The sequence below is a fragment of the Chiloscyllium punctatum genome, chromosome 34 (assembly GCF_047496795.1).
Source record: "Chiloscyllium punctatum isolate Juve2018m chromosome 34, sChiPun1.3, whole genome shotgun sequence".
Classification (NCBI taxonomy): domain Eukaryota; kingdom Metazoa; phylum Chordata; class Chondrichthyes; order Orectolobiformes; family Hemiscylliidae; genus Chiloscyllium; species Chiloscyllium punctatum.
Genome location: NC_092772.1, coordinates 42494150 through 42505003, shown reverse-complemented (window position 1 = coordinate 42505003; position 10854 = coordinate 42494150).

Sequence of the window (10854 nt, the reverse complement as noted above, 5' to 3'; positions counted from 1 at the left end):
ATTCTCTTATTTCGATAAGCCCTTGCCCAATCCTTCCATTTAGTAGTTCCTTGGAAAGATTCTCCATTTTTGTGGAGCACTGCCAGAATTCTAAGACTGAGTCATAGACAATTTGGAAAGAAATGTCTGTTTCCATGTTGTACATCTCTATGATTGTATGACTCTGTTTATGACTCCGCTGCTCTGCACCATTTCTCCCATTTACCAATCCTGCACAAATCCTGAAACTGCACCAACTCTCCCTTTGAGTATTATCCTGCCCAATATAAAGGCACCTGCATAAAATCTCCAATTACTGTTGCCCTGCCTCAGTTCCTTCCATTTAATTGTTCCCTCAATCACTTCTTCCACGTACGAGTGCCCTGCTGAATTGTTTTCATTCAGTGATGCACTGAACTGAATCTCCAATTTACCGAACCTTGCAACATATCTTTTTGTTGATTTCCTGGCCCCGATTCCCCAATCAGGAATAGGTTCTTATTGTACTTTTGAAACTGGTGTCATAATTTTAAACTTGTATGTTGTGTCAGTAGAATTGCCCATTGGGTAGAGAACTGGCTCGAAGGTAGAAGACAGAGGGTGGTGGGGTGGGTTGCTTTTCAGACTGGAGGCCTGTGACCAGCGGTGTGCCACAAGGATCGGTGCTGGGCCCACTGCTGTTTTGTCATTTATATAAATGATTTGGATGTGACCATCGGACGAATGGATAGTAAGTTTGCAAATGACAGTAAAATTGGAAGTATCAAGGACAGTGAAGATGGTTATCTCAGAGGACAACGGGATCTTGACCAGATGGGCCAATGGGCCGAGGAGCGGCAGATGGAGATTAATTTAGATAAATGTGAGGTGCTTCATTTTGGAAAGGCAAAAGAGAGCAGGACATTTACAATGAATGGACAAGGTACTAGGGATGTTGCTAAACAAATAGACCTGGAGTGCAGCTTCATAGATCGTTGAAGATGGACTAACATTTCGATAGGATAGTGAATAAAGCGTTTGGAATTTTTGTCTTTATTGCTTAATTAATTGTATAAAGGAGTTGGGAGGTCATGTTGCAGTATTGGTTCAGCCACTTTTGGTATATAATGTACAATTCTGGACTCCCTCCTATAAGAAGGGTGTTGTGAAACTTGAAAGGATTCAGAAAAGATTTACAAGGATGTTGCCAAGGTTGGAGGGTTTGTGCTGGAGGGTAAGACTGTATAGGTTGAGGCTATTGTCCCTGGAGCGTCAGTGGCTGAGGGGTAACCTTATAGAGGTTCACAAAATCATGAAGGGCCTCAATAGGGTAAAAAGGCAAGGTGATTTCCCTGTGATGGGGGAGTCCAGAAGCAGGTGGCATATGTTAAAGTTGAGAGGGGAAACATAGAAGGGACATAAGAGGAACATTTTTCACGCAGAAGGCACTGTGTGCATGAGCTGCCAGAGGAAGTAGTGGAGGCTGGTACAATTACAACATTTAAAAGGTATCTGGGTGGGTGTAGGAATTAAAGAGGGTTTAGAGGAACATGGGCCAAATTCTAACAAATAGGATCAGATTTACATCGGATATCAGTTCGGCATGGATGTGTTGGACTGAAAGATTTGTTTCTGAGCTTATATTGCTCTGAGTGGGTTGAGCTCCGGATTGTAGATTTATGAAGCAGAAAATAAAGTATGGCACAGAGTCAGATCGAGAAATCCTGCTGATTTCATCAGCTTTATCCTGTTTCCCTGATCCTCTTCCTTCAATCAATGCATTTTTCAGATCCTCATTCAGAATTCCTGGAGCTCTGTAACTGACCTGGAACAATGTGTTGAAAGTCCTATTGCAGTCCACACGAGATACCTTTCCCACTGCCCGGCTCCCACGGCCTGCAATGCTGCAGACTGAGCAGACAACCCGAAGGACAATGATGAGCTCCTTCCGGCCCACGGCCCTCCTTCTCACTGAATGAAGACAATAACTCGAAGCAGAATCCAGCTCTTGTTGGAGCCTTGAATACCGGACTCTGTCTCACTGAGTGAAGATTGGACTCCGAAACAGAAATGAAACCAACTTCCTATCTGCATTGTGTCACTCTTTAAGATCTCTGTGTGTCTGAGTTCAGGTCATTTGATTGGAGACTGCAGATAGTGGGTCCCCAGTGAAATGGAAAGAATGGTGGAGGAGCTCACTGAGGGACATCTCTCAAAGTGAGAGTCAGAAAGATGGTATTCCACATTGGAAGGGTTTGAGGGGAATTGATGGCTCAGAATAATGTTATACAGATGTTTGTAAAACTTCGGAACTCAGTTTTGTGGCTGGAATTTATTTTATCCTTGTATAGATTTGACACATTAACCCTCCCTCCCCACCACTACAGACGCTGTTGGAACTGTTCAGTGTTTCCAGCGGCTTCTGTAATTATTTCAGGTTCCTGACGGGAGGAGTCTCTCACTTTTCGAACAAAACAAACCCAACCCTGTGCTGCAACCAATATTTCAATAAGAAATGGGAAGCAGCAGAGGGGAAAGCTTCTGAGAAACACTGCCCGGTTGGACACTCCAATTCACAGAAACCATCGCCAGGAAATACAAGGAGCAATCTGACAGATCCGGTTTTATCCCAGTGTCTTCCCTTTAAAAGGCGATTTACAAACCACAACACTGCGATTACCGGGAATCGAACCCGGGTCAACTGCTTGGAAAGACAGCTTTACTCACCACTACCCCAACATCACCCTGCTAGCAGCTCCCTCCCCATTCCCAAACACACTTAACAAGGCCGTGATCATCACCAACTGGATTGGGGCTGAAATCCAAACAAGAACTGACTGGGGAAGCTCAGCAGGTCTGACAGTACCAACATTTGGGCGGTAAAGTGGCTCAGTGGTTAGCACCAGGGTCCCAGGTTCATTTGCAGCCTCGGGCTCTCTGTCTGTGTGGAGTTTGCACATTCGCCCCATGTTTGTTTGGGTTTCTTCCGGGTGCTCTGGCTTCCTTCCACAGTCCAAAAATGTGCAGGTTCGGTGAATTGGCCTTGGTAAATTATCCATAGTGATTAGTTAGAGGGAAATGGGTCTGGGTGGGTTACTCTTGGGAGGGTCGGTGTGGGCTGGTTGGGCGAAAGGGCCTGATTCCACACTGTAGGGAATCTTATCTAACCTAATAAGAAGCTATCAGTTCTGAACCAAATCTAAAGGGATTGGGAATTTGGTTCAGTAAACATCTAAGAGCTCAAGAAATGTGAGCAGGAGGAGACGATACAGCCTGTTTAAACTGTTCAGTCTGTTCTGACAGTCAATCCAATCAGAGCTGGTTTCAGATTTCAAATCCGGTTTCCTATCCATTCCCCATATCCCGTGACTCCCTGAGACCCCGGCAATCTATCTATTCCAATCTGAAATGTACTCAGTGAGGGAGCATCCACAATCCTCAGGGAGAGAGAATATTAAAGACTCAGAGGCCTTAGAGTGAAGTGCTGTCTCCTCATCTCAGTCCCAAATAACCTGCCCCTTACCCTGAGAGGGTGGTAATCAAACCCGAATGAACTGCGGATGCTGTAACATTAACGCTGCTTTCTCTGCACAGATGGTACCTGACCTGCTGAGATTTTCCAGCAACTCCTGAGACTGTGTTATTGTGTTTCAGATTCCCAGACCCACAGGATTAATTTCTCAGCATCTCCCCTATCAAGCCTCTGCACAATCTGAGATATTCAAATGAAATCACCTTTCAATTTACTAGAATATCGATCCAATTTATTCAGATACTCAGCCCTGGAGCACACGGGTCCCAAATACTGAGCTTTATTTTGTGATTCATTAATGTGTTTGGCTCATTGCCGTTGGGTCACCACGGATTGCTCAGATATAATTGCTCTGGTGAAGGTGACAGTGAGTTATTGCCTTGAACTGCTGCCATTTATTTGGTGCAGATAAACCCTCAATGATGTAAGGGAGGGAGTTCCAGGATTTCCAACCAATGGCACTTGTGGGACTGAGATGTTTTTCCAAGCCAGGGTGGGGAGTGTCTTGATGTGGAATTGTCACCTGGTGGTGTTCCCGTGTATCTGCTGTGCTCAGCATTCCACATGATAGTGCCGTAGGTCTGGAAGCTGCTCTGGAAGGAACCTTGGGGAATTTCTACAGAGCATCTTGTCTCAGCTGAAGTATTCCAGTCAGGCACATGAGCACTAATCCTGTAATCCAGTTGATCTCCATCACAAGGACTCCTTCCATCGGTCATCGCCTTCCTTTGGAGGGCTTCTGTCAAGATCATCATAAACGTTTTTCCCTGAATAAATCCATGCTCACTGGCCTTTGGTTAATCAATCCATCTTCAAATGATGATTGGCATGGTCCCCAGAGCGTTTAAACCTCCTTTCCCCAGCTCTGAGAATGTCATAGCAGGTGGGACCCACCCTGCCCCCCTAATGTGGCCATGTTTGGGAAACCTCGGAGAGTCCAATCTCATTCATTCCATCTCAGCGTTTTCCCCCGTTTAAGATTGCTTTCAAAGTGCAACAGTGCGATGGCAGGGATTCGAGCCCGGGTTAACTGCTGGGAAGGAGACATGTCCAACCCTTTCCCAGTAATTGGCAAGCTATCAGGACCAATTGAATTGGGACTGAAATACAAACAGAAACTGCTGGGGAAGCTCAGCAGGTCTGACAGCATCAACATCAGATCCCTTCAGTTCTGAAGGACAATCCCTGGACTCTAGAGGTTCACTCGGATTTCTCCCACAAATGAGGCCACTCCCACGAAATCTCGCCAGTAATTTCTGTGTTATCTGTCAGCTCTCCAGGATCTGCAGTTCCTTGTTTTAAATACAGTAGATGTTGACTAACCGAAGGGGATATTGGGTCAGGTGAGGGTCTACCTCATTCATTGGGGCAGATGTCAAGGAGCGTCTTAAACCAGAGAGGGATCGGGGGGAATTGGAGCCGTTTAGAGAGAAAGTACAGAAGGTAAGACAGCTCAGCTCAAAGCACGGCACTTAATGCTGCCCCGATTAAAATATTGAAGATGGCAGAGGGGCAGATGAGCTGAGACAGGGTGGGAGCTGGGCAGTATTGATGATGTGGAAGGACAGTGTGTGTATCTGATCACATTCTGTCAGTCTGACTCATCGCAGTCATTCCTGACACTGGATTCACTGAGGGGTGAAGGGTCAGTGAACAGAGCGGACTGTCCCTGTTATTCTGTTCCTGACTCTCCAGCTCCCGCTCTGTTAGTGACCTCTCAGTCTCCCGGGAAATGGGCTGTTTCCCAATTGTGCCGGATTCCTGGCCTTTATCCTTGGCCGAGCTGAGAGTTGATGGTCTGAGGAATATCATTCCCAAATGACTCCTGTCCAAGATAATACCGATTAATGTGCCTGTGTATCCTCCATTAATCTGTAAACATCATTGCTCAGGGCTGGAGGGACATGGATTGATGACATTGAGGATGTTATGAACCAGACCAAACTCCTCTGCCTTAAGAAAATGGACTAGACCCCTTTTCCTGATTTCCTGAAGGGAAGTGTAAGGCGTTACAATGTGATTGGTCAAACTGCCAGGCTTGAATCAAAACACACTTTACTTCACACTATCGTTGTAACACAAACATAAGGAAGAGAGATTGGACAAACCGATCTCGCTTGGAAACCTTAACTAAATGTACTTATTAAACTATAAACAGCAACTGTTCCGATATAGTAACATTCCATAAACCACACAATTCTGGTCTTTCTGCTCTCGGGAGAATGGGGTGAAACTTGGAATGATTCAGAAAAGAGTTACAAGGATGTTTGCAGAGTCAGGATTTCTGATTGTTTTGAGGCTGGAGTTTATTTTATCCTTGTGTAGATTTGACACATTAACCCTCCCTCCCCACCACTACAGAAGCTGTTGGAACTGTTCAATCTTTCCAGCGGCTTCTGTAATTATTTCAGGTTCCTGACGGGAACAGTCTCACTTTTCGAACAAAACAAACCCATCCTTGTGCTGCACCCAATATTTCAATAAGAAATGGGAAGCAACAGAGGGGAAAGCTTCCGAGATGCCGAGCAATGCTGCCCGGTTCCACACTGCAATTCACAGGAACCATCGCCAGGAAAAGCAAGGAGCAATCTGACAGATCCGGTTTACCGGAGGATGTAAGATTTATAGCCTCGTTTCTTTCTAGTGCTTTTCCTTTTAAAGGCGACAATCGCGACACTGTAATGGCTGGGAATCGAAACCGGGCTAACTGCTTGGAAGGCAGCTATGCTCCCCACTCTCCCACCATCACCCTGCTAACAGCTCCCTCCCCATTCCCAAACACACTTAACAAGGCCGTGATCATCACCAACTGGATTGGGGCTGAAATCCAAACAAGAAATTGCTGGGGAAGCTCAACAGGTCTGACTGCACCAGAATCAGAAGCCGTCAGTTCTGAAGACCAATCCCTGTGATCTGAAAGGTTCCCTCCCCACAGATGCTGCCAGACCTGCTGAGTTTCCCCAGCAATTTCCGTGCTTTGTCTCAGATCTGCAGCATCTGCAGCTCTTTGTTGGAAACAAAGCAAACGTTGAGCCACCGAAGGGGATATTGGGTCAGGTGATAGTCTCCCTCATCCATAGAGGCAGATGGGAAGGAGCATGGAATCATAGAATCCCTGCAGTGTGGAAACCGGCCATTCGGCCCATCATGTAACCCACCAAGACTCACCCCCGCTACCCTATCCCTGTAACCCTGCATTCCCCATGGGTAATCCACCTAACCTGCACATGCCTGGATACTACGGATAGTTTACCATGGCCAACCCACCCTAACCTGCACGTGTCTGGACTGTGGGAGGAAACCAGAGCACCCGGAGGAAACACACACAGACCCGGGGAGAATGTGCAAACCCCACACAGACAGTCTTCAATCAGACATGGATCTGGGGAATTGGAGAGGTTTAGAGAGGGAGTCCAGGCGGTTAGACTGGTACGTGAATGATGGGCCAAACAGCCTGATCTCAGTGTTGTAAAAACTCTACAGTAACATGCCTCACTACATGCAGCATTCATCACAGTTTGTATTGTGCTTTAATCCGTCCTGTTATTGACCTTATTCTGAATGAAATGGATGTAGAGGGGTTGTTTGTGCATTCAGTCAGATCTGTGTATTGGTGGGTCAGGAGCATCATACCCAATAACAACAGGGGGAGGGCGGATTGAATTCCTGCCCATGACAGATCCCATTGCAACATGCCATTTCCTCATGGATTTCATTTGGATAAACTGTTTTATTTTTAATATCATCACAATATATTGATGCCCTTCTGTGCAAGTTATGAATTTGGACAGAGCGATCCCTCTTTTCTCTGTGAACAAACGGAATATCAAGGAGTCGGATTGGGGAATGTATCCTCTCACAGAAACAGGAACAGGGAGATGTCATTCCCTCTGAAATAAACACAGGCCATGCTGAGAAATCTGATAAGGTCAGGCAGCATCTATAGGGAGAAGGGAAAGGATAACCCGTGTGTTATGAGGGTGGGGGGATTCAGCAGAGCGGAAGGAAGTTAGAAAAGAAATGATTTCTGAGCAATTGGAATGGGGGGTAATGCTGAAGAAAGAATGAGATGGTTTGTAATAGGGTGGAGGCTGCAGAGATTTAATGATAAACGGTTTCATGGAAACAAATCCAAAGGGATTGGGAGTTGGTTCAGTAAATATCTAAGAGGTCAGGAAATGTGAGCAGGAGGACACTATACAGCCTGTTTAAACCGTTCAGTCTGTTCTGGCAGTCAATCCAATCAGAGCTGGTTTGAGATTTCAAATCCGGTTTCCTACCCATTCCCCATATCCCGTGACTCCCTTCCACCCCGGCAATCTGTCTATTCCAATCTGAAATGTACTCAGTGAGGGAGCATCCACAATCCTCAGGGAGAGAGAATATTAAAGACTCAGAGGCCTTAGAGTGAAGCGCTGTCTCCTCATCTCAGTCCCAAATAACCTGCCCCTTACCCTGAGAGGGTGGTAATCAAACCCGAATGAACTGCGGATGCTGTAACATTAACGCTAATTTCTCTGCACAGATGGTACCTGACCTGCTGAGCTTTTCCAGCAACTCCTGAGACTGTGTTATCGTGTTTCAGATTCCCAGACCCACAGGATTAATTTCTCAGCATCTCCCCTATCAAGCCTCTTCACAATCTGAGATATTCAAATGAAATCACCTTTTAATTTTCTAGAATATAGACCCAATTTATTCAGAAGCTCAGCCCTGGAGCACACGGGTCCCAAATACTGAGCTTTATTTTGTGATTCATTAATGTGTTTGGCTCATTGCCGCTGGGTCCCCACGGATTGCTCAGATATAATTGCTCTGGTGAAGGTGACGGTGAGTTATTACCTTGAACTGCTGCCATTTATTTGGGGCAGATAAACCCACAATGATGTCAGGGAGGGAGTTCCAGGATTTCCAACCAATGGCACTTGTGGGACTGAGATGTACTTCCAAACCAGCGGTGGGGAGCGGCTTGATGTGGAATTGTCACCTGATGGTGTTCCCGTGTATCTGCTGTGTTCAGCATTCCACAGGATAGTGCCGTGGGTCTGGAAGCTGCTCTGGAAGGAACCTTGGGGAATTTCTACAGTCCATCTTGTCTATGGTACACACTGCTGTTACTGAGTGTCGGTGGTGGAGACAGGAGATGTTTGTAGCTGTGGTGCTGAACAAGCTGCACTGCAAGTTTATTCCACCTAATTCTGGAGAACACAACTCCTCTCCATCATCATCAATCCATTTCCCAGACGGACACCCAGTGATTACACGGATCTGTTAATTGTCCAAATGACCATGAGATTGTAACCAGATTCCCCTCTTCCCTGACAATGGTCTGAGGGACATCCCGTGACTGTGACACTTTCTCCTGGACATTCCATCTGTAAAAGCTGGGAATCAGCTGATGGGACCCAGACTGTGTTACAGATGGTTACACTCAGGGGGGACTCTCACTCACTGACAGCGTCACAATCACCTGGGTGACGCAAAGGCGCAAGGGGCTGCGCGGTGACGTCACCCCTGGATGGCCGCACAGGGGAAGGATGGACAAGGAGGAAGCGGGAGGAGGGAAGAGGTGACTCAGACCAGGGCCGTGAGGAGAGGCAGAGCGGCTCCCTCTGGCGTTCGGGAGGAGGAAGCAGCAGCCACAGGAGGGTAGAGCGGATTGGTGGGAAGGAAGATTGACAGGTGAGACAGGTCATGGGGGCGGGGCTGAGCTGGAAGGTTGGAGCTGGGGTCAGGGGGAGGGGGAATGAGGAAACTGGGGAAGACCACACCCCCCTCCCTCCCTGTCCTCCTGTCCCTGAGGGAGATTTGGACTCAGTACCATGTGGTGGGGCTGCACATGTCACTAACACATGTCAGAGGGGAGAGGGCAGAGGGGAGAGGGAGGACTGAGGGACATTTCTATGTCTCTCTCTCTCACTCTTTTCTACCCCCCTCTTCTCTCCCTCTCTTCTTTCTCACCTGCCCCTCCTCCTCCTCCTCCTCTCCTCCCCACTCCTTCCTCCCACTCTTCTCTCTGTTTTACCCTCCATCACCCTTACCTTTCCCCCTCGTTCCCGAGCACTTGCCTTCCCCTCTACTCGCCTCCCTCCTCTCCATCCCCCCTCTCCTTCCCCCTCCCCTCCTTCCCCACTATATTCTCCTCCCCTCCTTCAAGCCTCTCCATTACCCCCTTTCCTCCCATCCCCCCACTCTTCTTTCTCTGCTTCTCCCCTCCATCCCCCTTACTTTTCCCCCTTACTTACCCCTCTCCTTCCCTGCTAATTGCTTTCCCCAACTCTGCCCTCTCCTCCCCCTTACCCACCTCTCCTTCACCCCTTCTCCTTCCCCCTCTCATTCCCCCTTTGCCCCTCTCCTTCCACCCATCCTTCCCCGACTCTCTTTCCACCACTTCACCTTCCCCTTCACCCTCTTCTTCCCCCTTTACATTGCCCCTCTCCTTTCCCCTCTACATTTCCCCTCTCCTCCCCTCTCTCCTTCCCCTATCTCTCCTTCCCTCCACATACTTCCCCTCCTCTCCTGCGCCCCCTCCCTCATTTGCCCCTCTCCCCCACCCCTCCTTCTCCTCCCTCCTTCCCCCTCTCCTACCACCTTCTCCTTCTACCCTTCTCCTTCCCCTCCGCTACCTTCTCACATCTCCTTCCCGTTTCCCCCCATCCCCACCTCACCTTCCCCCCCTTACATCCCCTCATTCACCCCCTCTCTTTCCATCCTCTCCTTTCTCCCTTTCCTGTCCCCTCTCCTCCCCATCTCTCCCTCATTCCCCCACTCATTCACCCTACTCCTCCCCTCTCCTTCATCCCTCTCCTCCACCCTCTCCTTCCCTCCCTCACTCCCCCCACTCCCTCCCCTCCCTCATTTCCCCCTCCTCCACCCCTCCCTCCTTCCTTCCTCCTACCCCCTTCTCCTACCACCCCTCTCCCTCCCCTCCCTTCCCTTCCCTTCCCACATCTCTTTCCCGTCCCTTCCTTCCCCACCTCTCATTTCCCCCCTCCTTCTCCCCCCTCCATTCCGCCTTAACCCCATCCCCCCACACCCTCCTTTCCTTCTCTCTCCTGTTGTGGGACTGTTATATTGGAGAAGTATTCACATTTTTTGGATTATTGGAATCTCTTTCGGGCTAGAAGTGACCTGTACAAGAAGGATGGATTACATAAATTTGGAAGGGGTCTAATCTAATATACTGGCAGGGAAATTTGCTAGCGCTGCTTGGGAGGATTTAAACTAGTAAGGTGGGGGTGGGGGTGGGGGGTGGGGTGGGACCCAGGGAGATAGTGAGGAAAGATATCAATCTGAGACTGGTACAGTTAAGAACAGAAGTGAGTCAAACAGTCAGGGCAGGCAGGAACAAGGTAGGACCAATA